Below are 13,083 nucleotides of genomic sequence, written 5' to 3' on the forward strand. Positions count from 1 at the left end.
AGATTAAAATAAAGGGATTTGGCAAAATCCAACATCCATTCATGATAAAAAGAAAAATTCTCAGTAAACTAGGAATAAAGGGAGACTGCCTCAAACTGATCAGAAATATGTACTAAAAACCCCGAAACAAACAAACAAAAGCCCCTACAGCTAACGTCATAATTAATGATGTATGAAACTCTACTTTTCTATTAGAAAACTAGAAGCTCTCCTACTAAGATCAGAAGCAAGGCAAGGGTGACCCTCTCACCACTCCTTTTCAACATCATACTGGAAGTACTAGCTAATGTAACAAGACAAATCAAGGAAATAAAAGGTATACAAATTGGGAAGGGAGAAATAAAACTGTCTTTTCACAGATGAAATGGTCATCTGTGTACAAAATCCAAAAGAAATGACAGAAAATCTCCTGGAACTAATAACTGATTATCACAAGGTTGCAGGATACAAGATTAGTTTATAAAAATTAAGTGCTTTCTTACATTCAGCAATGAACAAAAGGGGATTTGAAATTAAAAACACAGTATTATTTATATTAGCACCTAGGTATAAATCTAACAAAATATGTACATGACCTATATGAAGAAAATTACAAGATTCTGATGAATGAAATTAAAGAAATAAATAGATGGAGAGAGATTTCATGTTCATGGATAAAAAGACTCAATATTGTCAAGATGTCATTTCTTCTCAACATGATCTATAGATTCAGTGAAATTCCAATCAAAATCTCAGCATGTTATTTGGTGGATATTGACAAACTGATTCTGAGGTTTATATGGCAAGGCAAAAGTTTCAAACTAGCTAAAAAATTATTGCAAGTAGGAAAATAAAGTTGAATAACTGACATTACCAGACATCAAGACTTACTGTAAATCTCCAGTAATCAAGACAGTGTGGCGTTGTCAAAATAACAGACAAATAGATCAGTGGAACAGACTAGAGAGCCCAGAAATAGACCCATATAAATACAGTCAACTGATCTTTGACAAAGGAGCAAAGGCAATACAATGGAGAAGCTGGTAATTCATATGCAAAAAAAAGAATATAGATACAGACCTTACACATTTCACAAAAATTAACTCAAAATGGACCATAGTTTTAAATGTAAAACACAAAACTATAAGACTCTTAGAAAATAACATAGGAGAAAACATAAACAACCTTGCATATGGCAATGACCTTTAGATGCAAAACAAAGCACAATCCACTAAAAAAAAAAAAAAAGGATAACCTGGACTTTATTAGAATTAGAAACTTCTGCTCTGTAAAAACAGTGTCAAGAGAATGAAAAGGCAAGCCACAGACTGGGAGAAAATATTTGCAAGCAATACATCTGATAAAGGAATGTTATTCAAAATATACAAAGAACTCTTAAAACTCAACAGTAGAAAAGCAAACAACTCGATTTAAAAATGGGCACAAGACCTTAACAGACACCTTAGCAAAGAAGATATATAAATGGCAGATAGGATGTGAAAAAATGCTCCACATCACATGTCATCAGGGCAATGCAAATTATAAAAACAATGAGATATCACTACACACCTGTTAGAATGGCCAAAATCTGACAACACCAAATTCTGGAGAGCATGTGGAGTAACTAGAACTCTTGCTCATTGCTGGTGGGAATGCAAAATGCACAGTCATTTTGGAAGACAGTATGATGGTTTCTTACAAAACTTGGTGTTTATCCAAAGGAGCTGAAAACTTAGGTCCACATAAAAATCTGCACACAGATGTTTACAGCAGCTTTCTTTTTCCATAATTGCCAAAACTTGGAAGCAACCAAGATTTCCTTCAGTAGGTGAATAAACTGTGGTATATACAGACAATGGAATATTAATCAGCAGTAAAAATAAATGATCTATCAAGCCATAAAAATACAAAGAGGAACTTTAAGGCACATTACTAAGTGAAAGAAGTTAATCTGAAAAGGTTACACACTGTATGATTCTAATTATATGACATTCTGGAAAAGGCAAGACTAGGAAGACAGTAATAAGATCAATGGTTGCTAGGGGCTGGATGGGGTGAAGAGCACAGAGGATTTTAGGGCAGTGTAACTACTCTGTATGGCACTATAATGATGGATACATGTCATTATACATCTGTCCAAACTCATAGAATGTACTACACCAAGAGTGAATCATAATGTGAAATATGGACTTTGGGTGATTATGGTATTTCAATATAGGTTTATCAAATGTAACTAATATACCACTCTGATGGGGGATGTTGATAATTAGGGAGGCTATGCATGTGTGGGGTCAGGAGGTATATAAGAAATCTGTACCTTCTTTCAATGTTGCCGTGTACCTAAAACCTCTAAAAAATTAACTCTTAACAAAATAGAACCCAGACATCCCCTCCCTACCCCACTAGTTCACACAGCCTCATCCCTATTATCCACGCTGTATCTATGGAGCCTAATTTTACTATGTTCATTATACCCAGTTATCACTACAAGACACAGACTTTTGAGTTACCTCTTAACTCCATCATTCTAAGCTTAAATTTCTATGAATATGCTTTATTCCATTCTCATCTCCTAACACCACCTCAGTTTTTAAAGTTGGTCTACCATGATCTCTGGAGCTCACTGTCAATGAATTGTAATATTTACTGTGTACTCAAAATCATCTCTAAACATCCTTTATCCTCTTGTTCTTACAGCAATGTGACTCTCCTCTGAAATGTTGCTTCTACACAGCTAGCCCTCTTAGTTGCAAAAGGGGCAAGTAGCCTCTGTGCCCCTAATTGCCACTTCTAAATCATTCTCCCTGACTCCTCACTTAAAAACCCAGCTTTAAATTGCATGGCATCAGATTATATCTCTGCTACCATTGCTTGTTGGTATCATCCACATGTTCCCCTTCAAGTCTCAATGTTCATAGCTCTTGGCTCACTGCTTGTACCATTATTCCTATCTTCATTCTTGGTGATTTCACAGTGCATAAAGATGATTCTTCCAACACCTATTAATTTCTCAAACACCTCTCTTCAGATAATATTGTTCTAGGCACTCATTCTCATGGTTATATACCAGAACTTACATTTCTATAACATTTCTATAACTGCAGTCTCTATATAATTTCAGTTGCATGCATTCCATTCTCTGACCATCATTTCTATTTTCCTAGTTCTTTCTTCCTAATACCGTGATTCCAACCATAGACATTCAATATTTATGGACAATTTGAATGTAATTCATTTCATTATCAGGTAAAAAGATTACTGATTACTGAAACACATGCAAAAAAATAAGTATTTGAAAAGTTAACACCTGATTTTTAGTACAAATGTTTTAGCAAACTAGGAACAGAACAAATTACTTTAATTTGATCAGTGTTTCTAACAAAACCTATGAAACTAGTACATTTTAGAAGTACTCTTTTTTATCAAGAGAAAAAGGCTTGTTGTCACTCCTTCTATCCAACATTGTACTGGTGGTCCTAGCAAACACTACATTTAAAAAATAAAGATTATTGAATAAAAAACATCATTGTTGACTGATGTTATGATTGCACAGAGAAATGTAGAGTATTAGAACTCACTGATGAAAGAGTATATCAAGTTAGCTAGTTATAAGAGAAATACATAAAAATTGATTTATTTCTTGTATGCCAGAAACAATTAATTTAGAAGTGACATTAAAAATATACAGATACCATTCATAACAGCAACAAGCTTTATCAGATATCCAGGAATCGACTTAACAAAGTACATGCTAAATTTCACAGAAAGAAAAAAAAACATTATTAAGGAATATTAAAATTTCAAAATATATGGGTAGATATACCAAATTTATCAGCAATAATATTCAAAATCTAAAATATGGCAATTCTACCCTAATTAATTTATAGATTCAATGCAATTCTAAAAACATTCTAACATGATTTTTAGTGGAATTTGATAAGCAAAAATCAATATGGGATTTTAAAATACCAAGAAGATCTAAGACAAATTTGAAGAAAAATAAGTAGAAATTCACCCTACTAAGCTTTCAAAAATTGAACTTAATATAAACACAAGGTTAGTTTATTGGTGAAAGGATAGACAAATAGACCAAAGAAACAGGAAAGAAATCCTAGTCAAACACATATAGAGGAACTTCATATACATCAGAGATGACAAAATAAATCAGTAAGAAAGTCAGGAACTAGGCAATAAGTGCTTCGGGGACAAATGCTTACTCATATGGAAAAAAACTGAACTGTATATCTGTCTCATATTTAGAAATAAATTTATGTGTAATAATATTCTAAATTTAAGTTCAAAAATTTTAATTTAGGAGGTAATAGAATAAAAAAATATATTTTTTCTCAAAATAGGAAAGAATTTTACAAACAAAATAAAAGTCTAACCATAATGGAAAAGATTGATAGTTTGTCAGCTCAAAAACTAAACTTATTTTGTGTGTGTGTGTGCAGAGTTACCATGTTCAATAAAATGCAATGTGAATGTCTGAAGTTATGTATATGAATAGTACTGTAGTAATTTATATATTCAGTAAAGAAACCAAGAAAAAACTTCAAAGCAAGCCACAGGCCATAGGTTGGGAGAATATATTTATAAAATATGTAACTGATAAAAGAACACTACTGAGAATATATCAAGAACTCTCTCATTGACAATATGAAGTCAAATAACTCAATAGAAAAATGGAAAAATGGATGGTTTTTTAAAAATCACAGAGCAGAGACTTCCCTGTGGTTAAGAATCTGCCTTCCAATGCAGGGGATGTGGGTTCAATCCCTGGTTGGGGAACTATGATCCCACAAGAAGCAGGGCAACTAAGCCCACATGCTCTGGAGCACATGCCACAACTAGAGAGAAGCCTGCATGATGCAATGAAAGATCCCACATGCCACAACTAGAGAGAAGCCTGCATGATGCAATGAAAGATCCCACATGCCACAACAAAGATCCCACGTATGGCAACTGAGACCCAATGCAGCCAAATAAATAAATAAATAAATAAATTTTTAAAAATCACAGAGCAAGAAAAGAATACATAAATCTAGACACATATCTTACACTTTACACAAAATTTAACTCAAAATTGATCATTGGCCAAATGTAAAAATGCAAAACTATAAAACTTCTAAAACATTTTAGAAAATCTATGTGCCTTTGGGCTCAGTGATGAGTTACAACACCAAAATCATAATTCATGAAAGAAAAAATAGATGTTCAACTTTATTAAAATTAAAACCTACTCTGCAAAAGATGATGTTAAAAGAATCAAAAGCCACACACTGGAAGAAAATATCACATATCTGATAAAAGACTTGCACCTAAAATATACAAAGAACTCTTAAACTTCAACAATTAAAAAACAATTTTAATTTTTAAAAATAAGCAAAAGAGGGGCTTCCCTGGTGGTGCAGTGGTTAAGAATCTGCCTGTCAATGCAGGGGACACGGGTTCAAGCCCTGGTCCAGGAAGATCCCACATGCTGTGGAGCAGCTAAGCCCGTTGCTCCACAACTACTGAGCCTTCACTCTAGAGCCCATGTGCCACAACTACTGAGCCCATGTGTCACAACTACTGAGCCCATGTGTCACAACTACTGAAGGCTGTGTGCTAGAGCCCATGGTCTGCAACAAGAGAAGCCACAGCAATGAGAAGGCCTCACACCGCAACAAAGAGTAGCCCCTGCTCAATGCAACTAAAGAAAGCCCATGTGCAGCACTGAAGACCCAATGCAGCCAAAAAGAAATTAATTAATTAATTATTTAAAAATAAGCAAAAGATTTGAACAGACAGCTCACAGAAGAATATAGTATATATATCAAATAAACGTGAAAAGATGCTCAACATAATTTGTTATCAGTGAAATTGAAAAAAAATTAAAACAATGAGTAACTACACATCTACTGGACGACTACAATACAAAAAACTGACAACACTCATTTCTGGTGAGCATTCAGAGCAAAACAAACTCTTATTCATTGCTAGTGGGAATGAAAATGATAAGACACTTTGGAAAATAGTTTGACAGTTTCTCACAAAGCTAAGCATAGTCCTTCCATACAATCCAGCAATCAAGGTACTAGGTATTTACCAAAGTGATTTAAAACTTATGTCTACACAAAAAAATCTTCATATAAATCGTTACAGCAGCTTTATTCATAATCATCAAACCTGGAAGTAACCAAGACGTCCTTCAATAGGTGAATGGACACACCGCACATCCATGCAGTGGAATGCTCTTCAGCGATGAAAGAGAATGAGATATCAAGCAATGCAAAAGCGCAGATGCATATTGCTAAGTGAAAGAAACAATCTAAAGATTACTTACTGCATGATTCCAGTTATATGACATTCTGGAAAAGACAAACCTATAAAGATGGTAAACAGATCAGTGGTGGCCAGGTGTTTGGGAAGGAACAGCATAAGAGATTTTTTTAGAGCAGTGAAACTAATCTGTATGATAGTTGCAATGGTGGATACATGACATTATGCATTTTTCAAAACCCACAGAAATTTACAGCACAAATAGTGACCCTGAATGCATGTAAATTAAAAAACATTTATTGGGGGGTCAGAGGTGATACCAGGTCAGGATGCAGACTGAGACAAAAGATGTAACTTTATCTCACTGAAGAGAGTGTGAGAAAAAAAGGTGCTAACCTCAGTAACTATGGAAATGAGTGGCATCTATAGGATTAAAGCAAAAAGAACTGCACACAAGCACTGTACTCTAGCTGACAAAGTCGTTTCCCACAGGAATATGAGTTAAACAACTCTGACACCACTATACATCTATACTGGAACTGAACAACTAAGTAATGGATGGCAATGGTGGGAACCAGACTTCTCACTTCTGGAGTGGGAGGTTACAGACGAGCAAGGGGAGAGGGCTGGAATGATTCACATAGTAATGGATTAGAGTTGGAAAGGTCTTGGCTTAATATAGATGTAGATGGACACATATGGAAATATTTGTAGATATGTTTATGTATGTGGGTTAGTAGTCCTTCATATATTTTCTTTCTCTGTCAGCTGAAAGGGCCTAGAAGCAATGACACCCTAGTAGCAATCAGCACATCTAGCACCTAGATCTTGGTTTCTAATACCCTTCTGCAATAAAAGGAACCAGGGCCCCTTGGAGAAATGGCTGGGCATTCCAGGGCAGGGATGGAGAAATATAAAATATGAGCCTGGAACATTTTGTACTGTCAGAAAGTGAGGAAGTACTAAACAAACAAACAAACAAAAAGACCCATAATGATGAGACTATGTCAAAGAGGCACAGGATCTAACTGAAAGAGTCCCCAGTGCCAAAGCTGGAACAATTTGAGCAGCAAAAAAATAAAGTGGTTTTGGTTGTAACCCAAAGTACAAAATTAGTAAATGAATAAATTAATAAATATAATAATTAGGGGGAATAGAAAAATATCCCATGAAGAAGAACTCCAAATAATTTATTTATGTAGATATTCTGTCTTCAAGGAGGTGAGGCATAACTCCTCACTCCTGCGTCTAGTCACTTAATTCCAAAAAGTACAAAATGGAAAGAGGAAAAAAGAGTACAATAAAAGAAGCTAACAAACACCACCTCAGCCAGGTGATCAACAGGAACCTCAACTGTGATAAGTCATGTTCATAGTATGTGCCCTTGATCTGATGTGATAAGAATGGCAATTTTCTCTGTGGGTCTTCCTCCTCAAAGTCCATAAATAGTCTAATCATAAGAAAAACCAAATCCCAGCTGAGGACATTCCACAAAAACCTGACCAGGACTCCCTAAAACTCAAGGTAATAAAAAATAAGTAAAACCTGAGGAAACTGTCATAGCCAAGAGGACCATAAGAAGACACCATGAAAGTCTGATGTAGTATACTGGGTAGGATTGTAGAACAGGAGAAAAGTATATTAGGTAAAAACTAAGGAAATCTGAATAAAGTGTGGACTTTAGTTAATAATAATGTATCGATACTGATTTATTTATTGTGATGTATGTACCATATTAATATAAAATTTTAATTTTAGGGATAACTGTATAGGGGTATATATGGGAACTCTCCGTACTACATTCATAAATTTTTTGCAAATATAATATTACTCTAAAATTAAGTTTATTTTTAAAATCAGAAAAGAATTAAATAGACTGTCCAGTAAATTATTAATAAAAATTAATTCAACTTCACTAATAAACATGAATATAAATTTAAAAGGGAAAAATGAAAAGACATGTTTCTGATGGATTATCTTATATCAAACTAATCCTGCCAAGAACACCTATAAAAGATGAATAAATTTTTTTTAATTGTTTAAACCTATTACAACAAGAGCATTCATTCTACCTCTACCTATTTGAAGGCAGCCAAGGACTTGTGGAACTTTGGTCAACATCCCTGTTCAATAAATTTTGGCAAAAGTATACAGTTGTGTGACTACCCACAAACTATATGGAACATTTCCATCAAATCAGCAAGTTTTCTCAATCTCCTTTATAGGTAATCCTCCTTTCAAACCTAGAAAGGCAATTGCTGTCTTTCTGTCACTATACTTGCCTTTTCTGGCACTTCATACAAATAGACTACAGTACGTAGTATTTTGTGTCTGTCTTTTGTCACTAAGCTTAATGCTTCTGAGATTCAACCATGAATACATGGAGCAACATTTTGTTCCTTTTCATTGATAAGTAGTTTTCCTTTATATGTATATACCACAAAAATTTTAATCTATTCACCAGTTGATGGATATTTGGGTTGTTTCCCATTTAGTTTGATTATGAGTAAAGGTACTATGAGCATTCCCAAACAAAACTGTGTATGCATATGTTTTCATTTCTCTTGGATACATTTTAGAGTAGGAATATTAGTGTATGATAACTTTATAAGAAAATACCAAAATGTTTTCCAAAGTGGCTACAACATTTTCATTTCCACTTGCAATATATGAGAGTTAGTTTCAATACCACTTGGTATTTTTTTTAATTTAGCCATTCTAATAGGTGTGCAGTATATCTCATTGTGGTTTTAATTTGCATTCCTTTGATAACAATGACATTGAACATGTTTTCAGGTGTTACTGGCCATTCATACATCTTCTTTAATGTAGTGTCTGCTTAGATTCTTTGTCCTTGTAAAAAAAATTTTAGATTTTCTTTTCCTTTTTCTTTTTTTTGTTGTATGAGTTCTTTATGTCTTACAGGTACAAGTTCTCTCTCAAATGTTTTCTCCCAGTCTGTGGCTTATCATTTAATTTTCTGAACAGTGTCTTTTCTTACAGTATATTTTGAAGAACAGAGGTTTTTATTTTATCTGTGCTTTTGGTGTATTAAGAAAAGTTTGCCTAAGAAGGAGCAGTCCTAATGTTAATGAAATACACATCATCTCTTTTCAAAAGGAGACAGTCTGGGTGGCTGACTAGTAGGAAGGCAGCAAGTTAGGCTGGGTAATAAATGAAGTGTGTAGGTGTCTAGGGGTTCAGGACTTTTGGACAAATACACTGTTCTCACCATAGGCCTTTGCAGTGAAACCAGACCCATGTAACCTACACTGATCTGAGTCTTCATGCTCTCTGCTCTTCTGCTAGATAGAATCTTTTCTGTCCTTAAGTTCTCTATGGCCCTTTGGATATTTTAAAGTGTTTTAAAATATTTTAATGTATTTGATCACTACAGCCCTGTGAAGTAGGAATTAAACGTCTATTGCTTTGTTTTGTTTTGTTTTGTTTGACGCACAAACTTCTCTACTATCCCATATTCATAGTTGAAAATTTAAGTGACTTGCCTAATGCCACATAAATATTGAGCAACAAAGTTAGGGCTGGAGCCCAAGTCTCCTGACACAAAACATGGTATCTCCTGCTTTCCTTACTTAAATGCTTGAGCAACTGTGGCTAAACCCAAGTCCTCTCTGTGGATATGGTAGAGCCAGGGTAGAGAGGTTGGGTTAGGGAGAGAGGCTATTCATAAAGAAGGTTTGGGAGAACCTGATAACACATTACCATCCCATGTCAAAACAAAAGGCATTGTGGTGCAGTAGGAAATTAGATAAATGTGAGTTCTGAATCCAGTTTGGCTAGCTTTAAAAAATTTTGTCTTCTGAGTCAATGTGTTCCCCTAAAGTATTTGAGAAGAACAGTCTCTCACTCATTAGCTATGTATTTCTTAACTCTGATTAATCAGTGTCCTTTTAATAATATGGGCTAAAGTTTTTTGAGCATCTATTATCAGACCCTGCAATCCATTTTATTTACTGCATTTAAACCTCAAAGCATATCTATGAAGTAGATAATCTCATCCCAATTTATCAAAAAAATGAAACAGAGATTATGTTTTGCCTGAGCCCCCATAGAGCCTATGCTAGAGATTTAAGATTTTCGGACTCCAAAGCCATGCTCTCAGGCACTTAATCTATAGTGCCTCTTGTATTTAAAATGAGCACATTCATTCTTACTGCATACAGTTGCTTTGCAAATTTGGAACAATTCATGTTAAAGTAGATTGTAAATACTTGTCTTTATTCAATTTCCTCCCCTTTTCATTGTATGAGAGGATTAAATTTCCTAACCCAACTTGAAGTTGCGGGGTGGGGGGTGTCTTATGATTAGTCCTTTCTAATGGGTTATGGATAGAACAGGCTTGTGTCACTTGGGGGATGGAAAATTTAATTGTCAGTATAAGATCATTTGGTTCTCATTCTGCCTGGGAGATTATGGAAGTGCCATAATTTTCAAGTACCCTGGAATGCTGAGCCAACACATGGAAGACAGCTGCCTTGGAATGTTTTGCAGAGTGAACTTTGTATGAGAGAGATAAACTTGTCTTCAACCACTGATATTTGGGGGTTGTTTGTTACCACAGCAAAACCTAATGCATCCTCATCTACACAACATAGCATCTAGGGTTGTAGTGAGAGGGGTCGTATTTTAGTCGTGGTTGGTCTTGATGTTATTGTCCATAAAGACCATCAGGCCATTTCCAAAAACAACCCCTTGATGGTCCTTGGCCTCTCTTTCATAGACAGGCAAAATATTTTCATTATCAAAGTAGCAAAATTAAAATGATGTCTTTGTAAAACATAATTCAATGACATAGACAAGGAATGGATATATTGTCTGGAGTGTTCAGCAGAAGTTTAAGCATCAGATAAACAGTCTTTTCCCTTGAGTTGATTCTCTCAATCTACTTACAAGTAATTATAAAGGCATTAAACTCACAAGCATGAATGGATTACAAACCATTCTACCACTAAGTAAATTTAAGCTGTCTTCTTGATCTCTATCAGGAAGGTCTTCCCCCCTTAACAAGTTCCACATTGCAGACAAACCTTTCTGCCATCTGCTCGAAGGGAAACATGTGGCAGAATCTTGCACTTGAACATTTTGCCCTTGGTAAGGAAAAAACCTTAGGGACTTTTTTTTGGAAAACCACCCTCTTGGCACACAATTTGTAGCCAAGGTTTGCCCTTTGTCCCTTGTGCGAAATGATCTATTTTGATATGAATGTCACTTTGAATAAATGTGTATGAGGTCATATTTACATATGCTAACCACTCGTGTGGTTTCTGGTGGTGATGGTCATGGTGGATCCCCATACTGCCAGACTGAGGATTTGAACTGGGTGATGATATCAATGTCTCCTAAGCCACAGAAGGAAATGAGCCATCTTTTAAAAAGCTCCATAGCCGTTCTCCACTGTAGTTGCTGCATGTTGCACTGCCTTCCTCTTCTTTCTTCTTCATCGAGCTCATGCTTATTGACTTTTCTTAGACGCTTTCTTTGGCCATGCCATGTGGGTTAAGTAACTCTTCTCTTTGTTCCTTTTACCCTGTTCTTATCCCTCTCCTAGTATAATATGAAGGATATTCGGATATGATGTGGCTAGAGCTTTCTTGCTGACTAGAGGAAGTGTAATGACGTTTCAAAGCTGTATCATCATGTGTATTTTTTCCCTGCCATGGGCATCAATGTTCATATGAAACTTCAAGCAAGAATTGGAACATCCCACGATAGGTGATTTGAAGCATTCTCCTCCCCAAGACAGCACACATGAGATCAATTCTCCAGAAGCCACCAAGGAGAATTCAAATAGTTTCAAGAACTCTGAGATTAGAGAGGAGAAAAGATAGAGAGGATCACAGTCATCGAACTAAGAAAGAAGGCAAGTTGCATTTCGCAGAGCATACTTGATGTAATCAAAGCCATCTGTATGGATGACTGCTACATACTCAGACTCTACAAATTGATCAAGTGTATTGGCAAAAGCTAAGGATTCAGTGTGACTAGTAATAAGGGTCCCAAGATGAGGCAAGAAGTAGACATCCAAACACACATTTAACTGGAACGAGAGCAAACATGGCAAATACCAAAGATGGTCCAGTTTGGATCATAATCAGTTGCAGCTTTGTATTAAAACATTGCAGTTTTATAATTCACACTAGAATCTTAGTGGGAGGTAAGGGTGAGGATTTTCAAACTCACACACAAAAAATTGACAAATAAAATTTGTTTTATAATCAGCTGTATATGACTCATTCTTAACAAATTCTTCTATGGTCTTCAAATATTATTAGAGATAAATGAGACTAGATGTTCCTGCCTGTTTCAATCAAGTTTTAAGGGTATATGTGAACAAAACTATGTAAGTTTTCCACTTTACAGAATCCTGTTTTAAGGAAGTGTTTTTCTGCCCAAGTGTACTAAATGTTGTAGTAGCACTTACCATGTTCTACATATCTGTCCATGGGCTTATTTCTCGTGAGGACAGTGTCTCACACATTTTTTATGGCTCACGTGTGTAACATAACAATTAATGAATTAAGACATTAGTTAATATAACTGGCATGGCAGAAAACTATCATTCTAATCATTGGGTAGACAAGGATTTCTTAAAATGACAAAGGAACTAGTAATACAAAAATTGAAAACTTGTTCATACTAAAATCAAAATATCTGTTATGACAAAACACTTAAAAAATCAAATTGTTAAGGTAGAGGCTGTGTGATATGTTGTCACATATGTAACTGATATCAGCAAAAGCATAAAAAATATAATACTTCTACAAATCAAAAAGAAGACAAATAGACAAAAGACATAAATAGGTATTTTATAAAAGAGGA

Source organism: Mesoplodon densirostris, chromosome 14, assembly GCF_025265405.1.
Source record: "Mesoplodon densirostris isolate mMesDen1 chromosome 14, mMesDen1 primary haplotype, whole genome shotgun sequence".
NCBI lineage: Eukaryota > Metazoa > Chordata > Mammalia > Artiodactyla > Ziphiidae > Mesoplodon > Mesoplodon densirostris.